Raw genomic sequence first — 17,154 nt, forward strand, 5'->3', positions numbered from 1 at the left:
ATTTCTCACACTTTCAGGATGCACAAGTGACAATAGGGCCAAATTCAGAGGCGTTATCCTTGAATCTCATTTACACTGCTGTCACCTGAAAGTCACACTATTTTGCTGCAACTTTGCCTCAACTTCTGGGAATGCCTGTGTAATATTGCGCCCGATGTACCTCAAGTTACACCAGAGTAGTACAGGGAGTACTTTGAAGTTGGTGCGACTTAACCACTTCCCGACCAGCGCACCACGATGTACGTCGACAGAATGGCACGGGCAGGCATATTGGCGTACATGTACGTCCAATATTCAATGCCGCCCTGCCATCGGGAGCGCGCCGGCGGCGGCGCGCTCCCGCGCTGGTCGGGACCCCCGTGAGTCCGGTCGCGGGACCCGCGGACTCGATCGCCGCGGGCATCCCCGCAATCGTCTCACGGAGTGGCCGAATGGAGGAAATGCAAAGTAAACAGCATTTCTCCATTCTGCCTAGCAACTAGTGACGCTGATCTCTGCTCCATGTGATTGGAGCAGAGATCAGTGTTCACTAAATGAAAGCCCAACCCCCCCACAGTTAGTAACACACCCCTAGGAACACTTAACCCCTACACTGCCACCCACTGGTTAACCCCTTCACTGCCAGTGTCATTTACACAGGAATCACTGCATTTATATAGCAGTGATTACTGTATAAATGACAATGGTCCCAAAAATGTGTCAAAAATGTCCGACGGGTCCCCCACAATGTCGCAGTCACAATAAAAATCGCTGATCGCCGCCATTACTAGTAAAAAAAAAAATAATAAAAAATTATTAATAAAAATGCTATAAAACTATCCCCTATTTTGTAAACGCTATCTTTTGCGCAAACCAATCAATAATCGCTTATTGCGATTTTTTTTTAACCAAAAATATGTAGAAGAATACGTATCGGCCTAAACTGAGGGAAAAAAATGTTTTTTTATATATTTTTGGGGGATATTTATTATAACAAAAAGTAAAAAATAATGCGTTTTTTTCAAAATGGTCGCTCTATTTTTGTTTATAGCGCAAAAAATAAAAACCGCAGGGGTGATCAAATACCACCAAAAGAAAGCTCTATTTGTGGGAAAAAAAGGACGTCAATTTTGTTTGGGAGTCACGTCGCACGACCGCGCAATTGTCAGTTAAACGACGCAGTGCCCGAATCGCAAAAAGTGGTCTGGTCTTTGACCAGCAAAATGGTCCGGGGCTGAAAGTGGTTAAAGTAGCACAGATATGAATGGTTATCATTGAGAATCATGGGGCACAACTTATCATGCAACTCAGAGGTCCAAATTTGCTGGAAAATTCGCCCAACTGTGAAACAAGTCATATATATATATATATATTAATAGAAAGGAGCGCTCATTTATATTTGCATAGTCCTTACTGATTTACATCAGCAGAACAAATGCAAATGATGTGTACACCTGGGACAGAAGCAAATGCATGGTGATGCCAAACAAATTAATGATTAATGATTAATTATTTTTTATTTACGTTTATTTGCAGATATGTAAATCTGTATTTCCACAAAGGCCCAGTTGGAGCCCTGGTACACACTGACAGCGGGAGGAAATCGCTCAGCTGAACTCACAATTTCATTCCCGCATGTCAGTCCCAACTGTGTGTGGGGGAGGGGGAATATCGGAGACATCTGTGCAGGTTTCTGCATTGATATCAATACAAATCGCACCCCAAAGTCACACAAATTAGAACAGTGCAGTTGCCAGCTAATTGACACGTCAAATCTCACCAATGTGAACCAGAGCCGACACATTCAAACACCGCCTGTCCACCAGCTGAATTCATTACCTGCAATTCTCCACAGCTGTTCTATAAAGATTCCACCTTTCTCACTTACTTGCAGGGGTGCTGAAGCGTAGGTTTACATTGGAGCGATTTGAGACATCAAATTGCATAAAAAGTCGCAGCCTATTAGCGCCAATGGCACTGTTCCAATCGATGCGACGCTGATTTTGCTGCGCCGTACCGGTTTGCTAAAGTAGTTCCTGCACTAGTTTTGGTGATTTCAGGTGTGACTTCAATAGAAATCTGTATGAAGCCGCTCAGATGTAGTGATGGCCGAACAGTTCGCCCGGCGGTCGTTTCGCGGCGAATTTCGGCTGTTCGCGGTCCGCCCGTTCAGCGGACTATTGGCGTCATTCGCCCGGCGGACTTCCGTGTTTTTACTGTGTAAAGGAACTTTGACCTTATGACACATCCATCATGGGGTACATGACAGCCAATTGAGACATGACAGCACATGGACACTTGGACATTCCCCCTAACTTATAAATACACCCGATCCGGCGGCCATTTTATATTCTTTCTTCTGTCACTATAGGGAGAGGTTGCTGTTTGGAGCAGGGACAGATAAAACGCTAGCTATTTGGTACACAAAAGTTCTTTTCAGGACTGATATAGGTGTTAGGTGTATATAGGTTTGCTGTGCTACTGATTGTTGCAGCAGCCTGAGTGTCTTTTGTCAGTTTAGAGAAAGGGACAGGACGGTGTGTGCTACAGGGAGAGTCAGTTTAGTCATCATCATCATCATCATCATCATCATTAGCTGTTACTATCAGGTCCACAAAAGAGCTATTCCAGTAACCAGTAATCGTTCCAGTCTACTCTTTTTTGCCAGTTTGTATAGGGACAGGAAGGAAGCAGTGTGTCAGGCAGTGAGGGGCAGTTTAAACAGTTGCTGTTACTATTAGTTCCACAAAGGTTCTTTTCAGGACTGGTATCAGTGGTATGGTAATAGGCTTGTACACGTATAATATTCTTTCTTCCAAATATAGAAAGAATATTATACTTGACTGCTGCCCTTCTGCTGCAGTCTGCTAATCATTCACAACTCACTTGTTCCACAAAGCTCTTTATCAGGACTGGTAACTTGGTCTGTCTAGGGTGCTACAGTACATAGGGTTGAGTGAGGTACAGTCTGCTGTTCTGTAAGGACCGCTATCGGTCCACAATACATAGGGTTGAGATGCACCACTGCTGACCGCTGCCCTATACTGCAGCAGTCCTTCATTGGTATAGGGACTGAAGTACAGTCTGCTAATCACTAACACACAACCTGCTTGGTCCACAAAAGTTCTTATAAGGACTGGTAACTTGGTCTAGGGTGCTACAGTACATAGGGTTGAGTGAGGTACAGTCTGCTATTCTATAAGGACTGTTATCGGTCCACAATACATAGGGTTGAGGTGCACTACTGCTGACCGCTGCCCTATACTGCAGAAGTCCTTCATTGGTAGGAGAATGAAGAGGACGACATTATCCTGGATGATGAGCAGGAGCCAGGCCACCACACCGCTTCCACTTTAGTGCAAATGGGGGCCTTCATGCTCCAGGGTTTTAATAGGGACCCCCGTATAAAAAGCATAAGGGTCAAGGACCAGTACTGGGTGGCAACGTACTTAGACCCCCAGTACAAACACAAAATAGCGGAAATGTTACCGCCGTCACAGAGGGCTGTCAGAATGCAGCACTTCCAGGCCTTGCTTCGAGAAATGCTGCATTCTGCTTTTGCGTGCGCTGGCAGAGGAGCAATTCCCACTCCCAGAGAAGGAGTTGCGGGTACCAATCCAACAGCGCCTGCAAGAAGAGGCCGGTTTGAAGATGTGTTGGTGACTTCGGATATGAGGTCATTCTTTCAGCCGACCCATCGACAGGTGTCATCCGGATCCAGCATCAGGGAACGCCTAGACCGTCAGGTGTCCGACTACATTGGGTTAACGGCCGATGTGGACGCTCTGAGGAGTGATGAACCCCTGGACTACTGGGTGGGCAGGCTTGACCTCTGGCCAGGGCTTGCCCAATTTGCAATCGAACTGTTGGCTTGCCCCTCGTCCAGTGTCCTGTCCGAAAGGACGTTCAGCGCAGCAGGGGGGATATTTATTTTGCCAGCAGAAAAAAAAAATGATGTACGTTTACTAGCTTCAAAAAAATAAAAAAATAAAAAAAAAATAACATAAAATTCCACAGGATATTCGGTGCTACATTTAGCAATTGGATTTTAAAGCGGGATTGCACTGCGGAAAAAAAATATTAAAAGCCAGCAGCTACAAATACTGCAGCTGCTGACTTTTAATAAATGGACACTCACCTGTCCCGGGGTCCAGCGGTGCCGGCAGCCGAGGCCGATCGATCGCTCGGCTCTCGGCTGCTGCAGTCACCACTCTAGGTGAGGGAATCAGGAAGTGAAGCGAATCGGCTTCCCTTCCCAGTTCCCTACTGCGCATGCGCGAGTCGGGCAGCGCAATAGGAATTGTCCGCGCTGTCTCTGGGACCCGTGTGTGTCCCAGCAGACAGCGCGGCAGGACAGGAAGAGGCATAGACTCCCACGGGAGTCTATGCCCGGAAGTTGGTGTAAATACCTGTCTTTGACAGGTATCTGCACCCCCCTCCCCCCTGAAAAGGTGCCAATTGTGACACCGGAGGGGGGGAGGGTTCCGATCAGCGGAGGTTCCACTTTAGGGTGGAACCCCGCTTTAAGGGCCCTGCTCGTAGGAGCTCACAATCTAAAATGTGTCTAAACCTTAGAGTGGACACAGCTTTACTTTCAGTGTATAACGGGCAACACATCACATTTTTATCTGCAAGATTATAGAACTATACTTAACAGTCATTATTCTTACAAAGCATTCCAGCAGAGTATTTTTTTACCACCTGCAAAGCAAAAGGCATAATGAGCTAGTATGCACCGCATACTAGCTCATTGTGAAATATTTACCTTAGAACGAGGCCCCGACATCTGGCCCAATCCACGCCGAGGGAGCTGACATGCTCCCTCTGCGTTTCTTCCGGGTATCGCGGCTCCGGCGCTGTGAGTGGCCGGAGCCGCGATATCATCACTTCCGTGCATGCGCGCAGGAGATTTCATCCTGGCCGGGCCGGCCACTGCCGGACTTTCAGCCGAGAATCCCCTTGTGCGCATGCGCCGCTGCAGTCAGCGGTGCATACCGAGGGGAATATCTCCTAAACCGTACAGGTTTAGGAGATATAAGGCTTACCTGTAGGTAAAAAAAATTATAGGCTTTTCTGTAGGTAAAAGTTAAAAAAATGAGTATACAACCACTTTAAGCAACGAGATCAAAGAGTAGAAGGTCAGCACACGCTCCCAAACCATGCTTGCATAGTCAGACAGGAACAATAGACACACAACACTGACAGCATGGCCACAAAAAGCCACTTTTGATGGAAAAAATGCACAAGAATTTCAACAAACAGCCCTAGTTGGGCATTTGTCAATCTGCACAATATCTTTGCCACACCCAGGGCCATCTTTAATATTGATTAGACCCAGGGCAAACATTTTCTTGGGCCCCCTCTTCTGTGCAATTTTGCTTTCCACCTACTCTGAGACATACAATAAATAGCAGCTAGACTCAAAATCAGTTTACTGAATCAGATCAGGCAGCGATTGTGATTGGTTGCCAGAGGTTACAGTGTATCATTACCGCTCACTGACTGGCTACTAGAGGTGGCAGCACACATTATGGCTCACTGTTATTTTCTAGCAGTTACAGCACATAACTTCTGCTTGTTGATTGGTTGCTAGAGTTTACTGTAAATCAATACTGCTAACTTATTGATTGCTAGAGTTTACTACTGAGCATCTATACCACTCACTAATTGGTTGTTAGAGGTTACTGCACATTATTAATGCTCACTGATTGTTTGCTAAAGGTTACAGCACATCATCTCTTCACTGCCTGCCTGCGTATTCACATGCACCAAAATTCAGCGTGCTGTGGCACCATATTATTTTGAAGACACGTTCCACCTCCAATTTGCTTACTTTTGCACAACAGGCTGATGTTCGGCTTAATGATCACAATTGTAGGCAGGACTTTCAAGCATGATCCTTTACCTCCTCGGTGGGCAGCATTCCGCAGAAGTTATGGTGGATGTGACCTCAGAGGGACATGATATACATATGAATGCTGTCTCTATTTACATATCAATTCTGCGGTCCAGGACTATTTACATATTATTGCCACCACTATTTACATATCAATGTAGGTTATTTACATATAAACACAGGGTCTGCAGGTGAGTCATCTGAACATGGCAATAGGGCAGAGCTAGGCAGCAGCAACAGAGGTTTACACTGAGATATCAGGTCACAGCACAGGACTAAAACTTCAAAGGATAAGGGAATTTAAACTGGGATAGTTGGCAAGTATGAGGCAGCTGCTTTGGGCCCCACTACAATGATGGGGCCCAGGGCAGCTGCCCCTTTTGCCCTGCCTTAAAACCGGTCCTGCCCACACCACCCTTCACAGCAAAAAACCTGACCTTTTCAGGTCAAACAAACCCCCCCCCCCCTCTACTGCAGCCCTTTATATAAGAGAGGTTGTATTGTTAGCACACTGACACACGCCCAATAAAAATACACACCCACCAGTATCTTTCAATCTGTCTCTTCGTGTATGTCTAAAGTGATTGCACCTGATGGGCAGGAACACATCATACTATTTGCACCTGTGTTAGCCCTTGGTTATGTGCATCAAATCTCCAACTACAGGCCAAAGATCGAAGTGTATTTGCATCCACAAAGCAACAGTTTTCTAAGCATATGTACCTGTGCAGTGTAAACCTTACCATTTTAAATGTCCAAGTCCCTGAGCATGATTAGTGCTAACAAACATTGGGGGTTATTTACTAAAAGGCAAATCCACTTTGCACTACAAGTGCAAACTACAAGTGCCAAGGTGTTCTGTTGTGTTGAGGTCAGGACCCTGTCCAGGCCAGTCACGTTCCTCCACTCCAAACTCGCTCATATATGTCTTTATGGACCTTGATTTGTGCACCGGTCCAAATCATTTGGTGGAAGGGGGATTATGGTGTGAGGGTTGTTTTTCAGGGGTTGGGCTTGGCCCCTTAGTTACAGTGAAGGGAACTTTTTAAGGCATCATCATACCAAGACATTTTGGACTATTTCATGCTCCCAACTTTGTGGGAACAGTTTGGGGACGGCCCCTTCCTGTTCCAACATGACTGCTCACTAGTACACAAAGCAAGGTCCATAAAGACATGGATGAGTAAGTTTGGGGTGGAGAAATTTGACTGGCCTGCACAGAGTCCTGACCTCAACCCGATAGAACACCCTTTGGCTGAATTAGAGCAGAGACTGTGAGCCAGACCTTCTCATCCAACATCAGTGCCTGACAAATGCACTTCTGGAAGAATGGTCAAACATTCCCATAGACACATCTCCTAAACCTTGTGGACAGCCTTCCCAGAAGAGTCGAAGCAGTTATAGCTACATCAAATGTGTGTAAAGGCAGGTGTCCCAACACTTTTGGCTAAATGGTGTATCTGGCAAGATTTACAATGGTGGTGGAACCCCCCCTACATATAAATACTACATTTAGACTTAGCTATAGGACCTGGAAGACAAGACAACTGCTTTATATGAAGCGGAATGTTTGGGATTTGAACCCAGACACTCAGGGATCACTATGCAGATGTTCTAACCCCTAAGCCACGGGTGGTCATCTCCTACACATAAATACAGCATTTCTTTGGACAGGTGATGGAATTACATTACTCAGGAGTTATTCTTCTTATTCTGTGATATTTGATGTTTTTTGTGGGTGAGTGTAGAATAGTCATATTACCCTCACATTTTTGGGAATTCCATTTTGATTTCTGATGTTGGTACATATCACATTGGGCTCAAATTATGAATATTTGGAAATAATAATAAAAAGCACAAAAAAATTGTGATTCATTTTAAATTTGTATCAGCCATGGTGTTGTTTGTGGGTTGTAAAGATACCGGTGTGAGTTTTGGGTAAAGATTGTTGTGAGATGGAGAGTAACAAGTGAAAGTGACCGAGAAAATAAGGAAAAAATTGTTGCCCATACTTACCGTAATTTTCCTTTCCTGGATCCTCCCCATGTCAGCCTACTATGGGGTCAGCTCCGCCCCCTCTGACCCCTCCAGGACCACCCTTTTCCTAGCCCATAAAGGGTGGCTGTCTGCCCACACCAGTGTTCAAAAAATACCCGCTTCGCGACAGATAAACTGGGTGGGAATCCTCCGGCTGACACGGGGAGGATCCAGGAAAGGAAAATTACGGTAAGTATGGGCAACAATTTTCCTTATTCCTGGACCTCCCCATGTCAGCCTACTATGGGATGTAGCAAGCTTTTTAAAAAGGGAGGGAAGACAAAAAAATAAGCTAAACCCTCAATGCTACTCAAATTTTTAATGGGCGACAGCCGCCATAATAACCATAGAGCCAAATGTCTCCTCAGGGCGGGCAAGCCAATTAAGCCTGTAATGCCTAATAAAAGGTGTTGGGCGTGCTCCAGTTTGCTGCTCTGCAAACTACCTCAGAGGCGACCTTTGCGTATGCTGCCCAGGATGCTGCCATACCCTTCATCGAATGTGCTTTGATCTCTGAAGGAGGAGGAAGGCACAGAGTTTTGTATGCAATATGCGTGGTCTTTGACAAATCTGGAAGAAACAATTCTGGATGTTGCCTGCGTACCCTTTTTGGCCCCATTGGGAAAAAAACTACAACTGATCTGCTTTTGGACCATTTCAGGTAGGTTGAAACCACAGAGGCCAGGTCTAACCTACTCCACTCATCATCAGCTGTATCCGCCGGAAAGGCTGGGAGAATGACCTCCCAGATGGAATCGGCTCAGGGCTGGACTGGGACAAAAATTTGGGCCTGGACTTCATCCAGACCGACCCACTTTAATTTTGCAAATACGCAAAAAACAGTATATAAACTGTACGCAATTGCGCAAAAAAGCCCCTAGAGAGTCCCCTTTACATCAGGGTCCCCAGAGAGCCCCTCCTTACATCTGGGTCCCCAGAGAGCCCCCTACTTACATCAGGGTCCCCAGAGAGCCCCCCAGTTACACCAGGGTCCCCATATAACCTTCCTCTTACATCAGGGTCCCCAGAGAGCCTCCCCTTACATCAGGGTCCCCATATAACCTTCCCCTTACATCAGGGTCCCCAGAGAGCCCCTCTTACATCAGAGTCCCCAGAGATCATCCGCCTTACATCAGGGTCTCTAGAGAGCCAACCCTTTACATCCGGGTCCCCACAGAGCCCCCCCTTACATCCAGGTCCACAGAGAGCCTCTCTCTCATACATCAGGTTCCCCATGGAGACTCCGACTTACATCAGGGTCCTCAGAGAGCCCCTCCTTACATCAGGGTCACCAGAAAGAGGGCAGGTAGTGGGCTGGGACCCTGTGGTTGGGGACTCCTGGACTGACTCTGGGCTATGGGCCCCAGATTTGGGGCTATAGCCCCAAAAGTCCCCCCCCAGCGATGCAACTGGCTGTCACTGAAACCGGCCCACTGAGCCATCGGCCCACCGGGAAACTCCCTATAGTTCCTATGGCCAGTACATGCCTGAATCGGCTTAAGGACTACCATGTCTGGGAGCATCAAACAATATGATTCTTTAGATGAGAAGGCGCACAACTCGGAGACCCTTCTGGCCGAGGCAACAGCTAGTAGGCTTGTGCAATTCGTTTCGTAACGAAACGAAATTCGGCCGAATTTTGCATCTTTCGGACATTTGGATGCATCCGAATGTCCGAATAAAAAAATAAGGAATTACAACGAATACGAAAGAAATATAACGAATGAATTCGACATGATTCGGTAATTCTTTAAAGATCTAATGAAACAAAAGGTCAGCTCAAAGTAAATCTTATAGTCCAATCAGCTAATTAATTTTGTGCCGGAGGATGAATTACTGGCAAAGTGCATTCCTGAGAACTGAGTGAGAAGGGTGTTGTATTGTATTTGAGCCGAGGAGAAGAGACGTTGTCATTGTGTGTGTTAAAAGATTAAATAAACAAACGACTTTCCAAACTACGAATCATTATCACGAATGTCTATACATACATAAATAGCGAATTTCAACGAATACGAACGAATGAATTCGACACTCTACGAATAATAACGAATTATCCGAAAACGTATTAACGTAACATAACGAATATAACAGAACGAAATTATGTATTTTACGAATGACAACGAACCGAAACGAAACGAAATTTTCCGTTGTGCACAAGTCTTAGCCCTTGTACACACGGTCGGAGAATCTGTCGGAATGCGTCTTATCGGACCGTGTCGTCAGATAATCCGACTGTGTGTGGTATGCATCGGACTGATTCCGTCCGAATCTCAATTTTCCAACATGTTAGAAATATTTCCCGACCAACTGGGCCGGAACGGACCTAATCCGATCATGTGTAGAGCATTTTCATCGGATCAAGTGCCACGCATGCTCAGATCAAATTCCTACATCAAAGCTATTGGCTACTAGCCTGAATGTAGTCCCATCGTAATGAAATTACGTCATCACATTCTGAAAGATCGGATTTTTCGCCAACTTGGCCCGACCGTGTGTATGCAACAGTTTCGGATACAATCCGTCGGACTAAATCCGACGGGCAAAATCCGACGGATTTGGTTGGCAAAATCTCCGACCGTGTTTACAGGGGCTAACAGCTAGTAAAAAACAAAAAAACTGTTAAAAGAAATAATGAACAAGAGAAAGCTTGATCAAATGGAGGAACCAGCGATGTTCCCAAGACTAGTGTTAAGTCCTCTTTTTGAAAAAAAAAAACGATTTCAATGGAGGTCTGATTTCTATGGCTGGCCCTAAAAATCAGATCACCAACGGATGTAGAGAATATCTTGTACACGACATAGCCAACAAAGTGGGGATTTGACCCTTCAGGGAATTATAAGCTAAAACCATTCGCAGGCCCTGGGAGATAAGATGCTGTAAGAGAGCCGAGATTCTCCTCTGCACATAGGAAGATTGACATGTCACCTGAAGGAGAGGGCGACTTCTTGTGCCCCCTTGAGACACATAAGCCACCGTAATTGTTGCCCAAGAATCCAGACAGCTCGACCTTACAACATAGGTTGGAACGCTAAGAGAGTGTGTCTGACAGCATCCAATCCTAGGAAATTCACAAAAGTTCCATTGGCCTTAAACCTGCTGTCCCAGGCAGTGTGCCCCGCAGCCTGCCAGACTGGCATTGGTCGTCACCACTATTGGTTCTGAGGCCTTCAACGGAACTCCGCGGGACAGATTGCGAGCTACTGACCACCAAACCAGGGACCAGATTATCTGAATTGGCAGATAGAATTTCTGGTAGAAGGAGTGACAATCCCACTGAAGAAGAAAGTTGCATTGAAACCTCCTTCTGCGCCACCTGACCCATGGGACTACTGGAACTGTGGTCGATAGAACCCCCAGATACTGCATGCATTCCTTCACCATCATCAAAGACCTTGCTATCACTGCTTTTGTCTAAGCCCTTGTACACATGGTCGGAGATTCCGACAACCAGATTTTGTCCGAAACTGTTGCATACACACGGTCGGACGAAGTTGTCGGAAAATCCGATTGTTCAGAACGTGATGACGTTATTTCATTACGACAGGACTATGTTCAGGCTAGTAGCCAATAGCTTTGGTCTAGGAATTTGATCTGAGCATGTGTGGCACTTTGTCCGACTGGAATTCTCTACACATGATCGGAGTATGTCCGATCGGAGCATTTTGTCGGAAAATATTTCCGGCAAGTTGGAAAATTTGGTCCGACTGATATTCCGACGGAAACAGTCCGATGCAGACCACACACAGTCGGATTAGCCGACAAAACACTCCGATCGGACACATTCCATCGGAATCTCCGATCGTGTGTACAAGGGCTAAGCCCCTGTACACACGGTCGGAGATTCTGCCAACCAAATCCGTCGGATTTTGCCCGTCAGATTTAGTCCGACGGATTGTGTCCGAAACTGTTGCATACACACGGTCGGGCCAAGTTGGCGAAAAATCCGATCTTTCAGAACGTGATGACGTAATTTCGTTACGATGGGACTACATTCAGGCTAGTAGCCAATAGCTTTGATGTAGGAATTTGATCTGAGCATGCGTGGCACTTGGTCCGATCAAAATGCTCTACACCTGATCGGATTAGGACCGACCGCCCCAGTTGGTCGGGAAATATTTCCAACATGTTGGAAAATTGGGTCGGACGGAGATTCGGACGGAATCAGTCCGATGCAGACCACACACAGTCGGATTATCCGACAACACGGTCCGATAAGACTCATTCCGACAGATTCTCCGACCGTGTGTACAAGGGCTTAGACTGGATCTCCTTGACCTTCCTCTGAGGAAGAGAAACACCACCCTGATCCGCGTTGAATTGTACTCCTAAATACTCCAACATTTGGGTCGGATGCATGTGGCTCTTCCGATAGTTGAACAACCAAGCGAAACGAGCTAGTGTTTGCAGGTGAAATTCACATGAAGTAGAAGAAGCTCATTTGACAGACCCAGAAGTAGCATGTCGACTAGATAATGGAATAAGCCATTAGCTTTGCTGTGAATGAATGAATAATTTGTATAGCGCACAACACAAACTGAATCGCCTCATCAATCGCTGTCATCTTTTGAACCGGCTCCCTGACCTGGTCAACAGCCACTTCAGCCACAAACTCTACAGCAGTTCTGAAAACTGCAAAAGAGAAGAACTGCCACTTCCCAGACCTTCATTTGAACATCCATCCACCAGCTCCGCTACCCACAACCTAAGGCTGGATCCAGACTCATGCACTCGCCACGCATTCCGCAGATCCGCACCACCGAACATGCCCCATAGGAGACCATGGTAAATGAACGGTAAAAGCACCAAAAACGCACAGGAGCGAATCCAACCCAAGTGCTGCTGCCGCAGAAGTGAGCACTACCGCCGGCCTGCAGGCTGCTTCGGCCAAACTATACAACCTATTTAGGTCTGCGTTTATTCTGCGATCCATAGGATCCCTAAAGGAGACCGAATCCTCCAGCGGAAGCGGAATATGGCAGGCGAATCTAGGTAATGAAGCATCCACCTTAGGCATAGTGTCCCAAGGGTTACAGCTTCGATACTCTATTATGAGTACATTGAGCTTCTCAGGCCCCGCCCAGTCATAGTCAAATACTTCTTTAATTTCAGAAATGAATGGGAAGGAAGGCAAAGATTTCTTTAACCCCTTCCCGCCGAGTGTACGGAGATGTGCGTACTCGGCTTCCGGGGGGTATACCGGGATGATGCCCGCACCTGCAGGCATCATCCCGGTACCGTTTTATTCAGCGGGCGATTGGTTATCCAGCCATAACAACCGAAGCGGCTAAAAGCCGCTCGGCTGTTATGCCGGAGGAGCGGGAGGGGACGCCCCCCCCTCCTGCCGCCTCCCGCCGCTGTTACCGGTGCTCCCGCTTGATCGGGAGCACCAATTCAAGATCCGGCGCCTCCGGCTGCTGGGGAGGAACTGTAACGAAGCCGTAATCGGCTTCGTTCCAGTATCCTAATCGTAAACACGGAAGCGACGTCATGACGTCACTTCCCGTTTACTCGGCTGCCAATGGCGCCGGTTTTGAAAATACATACGGTATTCAGAATCGCCGTTTTCAGCGATCTGAATCCATTGAAGTATAAAGGAGGGGTGGGGGGTCTTTTAGACCCCCCGATCCCTCCATAAAGAGTACCTGTCACCACCTATTACTGTCACAAGGGATGTTTACATTCCTTGTGACAGCATTAAAAGTGATCAAATTTTTTTTTTTTTAACCACTTTCAGACCGGACCAATTTGCTGGTCAAAGACCAGACCACTTTTTGCGATTCGGCACTGCGTCGCTTTAACTGACAATTGCGCGGTCGTGCGACGTGGCTCCCAAACAAAATTGACGTCCTTTTTTTCCCACAAATAGAGCTTTCTTTTGGTGGTATTTGATCGCCTCTGCGGTTTTTATTTTTTGTGCTATAAACAAAAATAGAGCGCCAATTTTGAAAAAAACGCATTATTTTTTACTTTTTGTAATAATAAATATCCCCCAAAAATATATAAAAAAACATTTTTTTCCCTCAGTTTGGGCCGATACGTATTCTTCTACATATTTTTGGTAAAAAAAATCGCAATAAGCGATTATTGATTGGTTTGCGCAAAAGTTATAGCGTTTACAAAATAGGGATAGTTTTATAGCATTTTTATTAATAATTATTTATTATTTTTTTTTTTACTAGTAATGGCGGCGATCTGCGATTTTTATTGTGACTGCGACATTGTGGGGGACCCATCGGACATTTTTGACACATTTTTGGGACCATTGTCATTTATACAGCAATCAGTGCTATATAAATGCAGTGATTCCTGTGTAAATGACACTGGCAGTGAAGGGGTTAACCAGTGGGTGGCAGTGTAGGGGTTAAGTGTTCCTAGGGGTGTGTTACTAACTGTGGGGGGGTTGGGCTTTCATTTAGTGTACACTGATCTCTGCTCCAATCACATGGAGCAGAGATCAGCGTCACTAGTTGCTAGGCAGAATGGAAAAATGTTGTTTACACAGCATTTCCTCCATTCGGCCGCTCCGTGAGACGATCGCGGGGATGCCCGCAGCGATCGAGTTCGCGGGTCCCGCGACCGGACTCACGGGGGTCCCGACCAGCGCGGGAGTGCGCCGCCGGCGGCGCGCTCCCGATGGCACGGCGGCATCGAATATTGGACGTACATGTACGCCAATATGCCTGCCCGTGCCATTCTGTCGATGTACATCGTCGTGCGCTGGTCGGGAAGTGGTTAAAACAATTTATTCATTTTCAAATAAATAAAATAAAAATAATTTTTTTTAAAAGCGCCCGCTGTCCCCGCGAGCTCGCAAAGCAAAGAATACGCATTCGGAAGTCGCACCCGCATATGTAAACGGTGTTCAAATCACACATGTGAGTGAGAGAAATAATTCTAGCACTAGACCCCCTCTGCAACCCTAACCTGGTAACCGTAAAAAAAAAATTAAAGCGTCACCTATTGAGATTTTTAGGTACCGTACATTGTCGTCAATCCACGAGTGCGTGCAATTATAAAGTGTGACATGTTTGGTATCTATTTACTCGGCGTAACATTATCTTTCACATTTTGCAAAAAAATTGGGCTAATTTTACTGTTTTTTTTTTTTTAATTCATGAAAGTGTCCCTTTTCCCAAAAAGTTGCGTTTAAAACACCGCTGCGCAAATACCGTGTGACATAAAATATTGCAACAATCGCCGTTTTATTCTCTAGAGTCTCTGCTAAAAAATATATATATATATATATTTATATAATGTTTGGGGGTTCCAAGTCATTTTCTAGCAAAAAATATGTATTTTAACTTGTAAACACCAAATTCCAAAAATAGGCTTAGTCATGAAAGGGTTAAATACGGGTAGTATCTCTGCTGTTTCTTTGAGGCGACAATTCTTCCTGCCACTTCATCGCATCCTTAACAGCCTCCACCAAGGGGGGGAAGCAGTGCAAAAATCAAACGTATGCGATTCCGAGACCATCTCAGCCTCAGATGGATCTGAATCGCTATCAACGTCAAAGTTAAAACGCACTGAAAACACATGATCTGAATCTGCAGATGCTGAAGATACAGCAGGAGGAGCAGGATTCCTTGAAACACTGTTCAACCCTTCCTTGACTGCGTGCTTAATGTAGGATTTAACCTGGCGTGCATTTGCAGCATTGTCCTGAGCCGCCTCCTTGAAGCAAGATGCACATGCGCTTTCCTCTGATGACCTCAACTGAGCAAGCCCAACAGGATCCTTCTTCTGCCTGGGCCGGCGATGAAGACCTATCTGAAGATGAGGATCTTCTCTGTCTGCGCCCAGATTTCCTCTTTCTAGAGGCTTTCTGATGTCTTCACTAGGGATGAGCCGAACACCCCCCGGTTCGGTTCGCACCAGAACTTTGGAACGGACCCCACGTTCGTAACGAACGTTAGAACCCCATTGAAGTCTATGGGACTCGAACGTTCGAAATGGAAAGTGCTAATTTTAACGGCTGATATGCAAGATACTGTCCTAAAAAGGGTTTGGGGACCTGCCTCCTGCCTCAGGGGACATGGGTCAATGCAATAAAAAGTTTTAAAAGCGGCCGTTTTGGCGGGAACACTGATTTTAATGACGATTAAAGTGAAAAAAAAAAATGAAATATTCCTTTAAATATGGTGCCTGGTGGGTGTCTGTAGTATGCCTGTGAAGTGCCACGTGTTTCCCGTGTTTAGAACAGTCCCTGCACAAAATGACATTAAACGGAAATAACACCATTTATAACTGCTTGCGGTTTTAATGTTATATCTGGTTCCTGCAATATGGTTGAAAATCATTCAGAAAAATGGCATGGGTAGCCCTCCCTGCCCATTACCAGCCTATTTGGGTCTTGTACGCATATTAAGGGGAACCCCGTACCCATATTAAAAAAAGGAAATGTGTGCGGCCCCCAGGCCCTATATACTCAGAACAGCAGTATACAGGTGGTGCAAACAAGACAGGGACTGTGTAGGTTTGTTGTGTTAAGTTGAATCTGTTTGTCATTTTCAACTGGTACATTTTTAAAGTGTAGCTCCAGTCAAAAAAACTATTTTTAAGCTTTTTGGAAAACATAGGGAAGGGTTATCACCCCTGTATAATTTGTTTTGTCGTCCATCTTTTTTCATCTCACTTGCTGTTGTCTCCTTCCATTTGCAAGTAGGATATGTTTGTAAATTGGATGTTTGAAAGTAGGGGCCTGCCCTATATGCTCTGCAGAAATGGTGGAACAAGGTGTTGGTTTTGCCACAACATTGTAAGCCCTCAAAGTGACTCTTGGTGGGCGATGGAGCGCCCTGCTGTGAACGATTATATCAAGAATTGTAATTACATGCCATTGTTGAACAGTGGTAGAAAAATTGACCTTTGGTGGTTGTGGTGCTGGTGCCACAACACTATAAGTCCTCACCGTTACTCTGGGTGGGCACAGGAAGGGGCCCTCCTGTGAAATATTATATCAAGAATTGTAATTACATGTCCCTGTTAAACAGGGGCAGAAAAATTGGGCCTTAGGCACTGGTGCCATCACACTGCAACCTCTGCCATATACTCTAGTTTTATTGCAGGAATTAGCCCTGCTGCAAAGCATTGCATCAAAAATTGTACTTAAACGCCCCTGTTAAACAGGGGCAGAAAAATTGGGCTGCTGGCATCACCCAGAACCAAAAATGTTCTTCCAACATATCAGCGGAGGAGGAAGAGGATAGACAATCAACATAACAGGACAGTCACTCAGCATC

The sequence above is a fragment of the Lithobates pipiens genome, unplaced genomic scaffold (assembly GCF_037356315.1).
Source record: "Lithobates pipiens isolate NorthernLeopardFrog02 unplaced genomic scaffold, aLitPip1_a1.2 Scaffold_13, whole genome shotgun sequence".
Taxonomy (NCBI): Eukaryota; Metazoa; Chordata; class Amphibia; order Anura; family Ranidae; genus Lithobates; species Lithobates pipiens.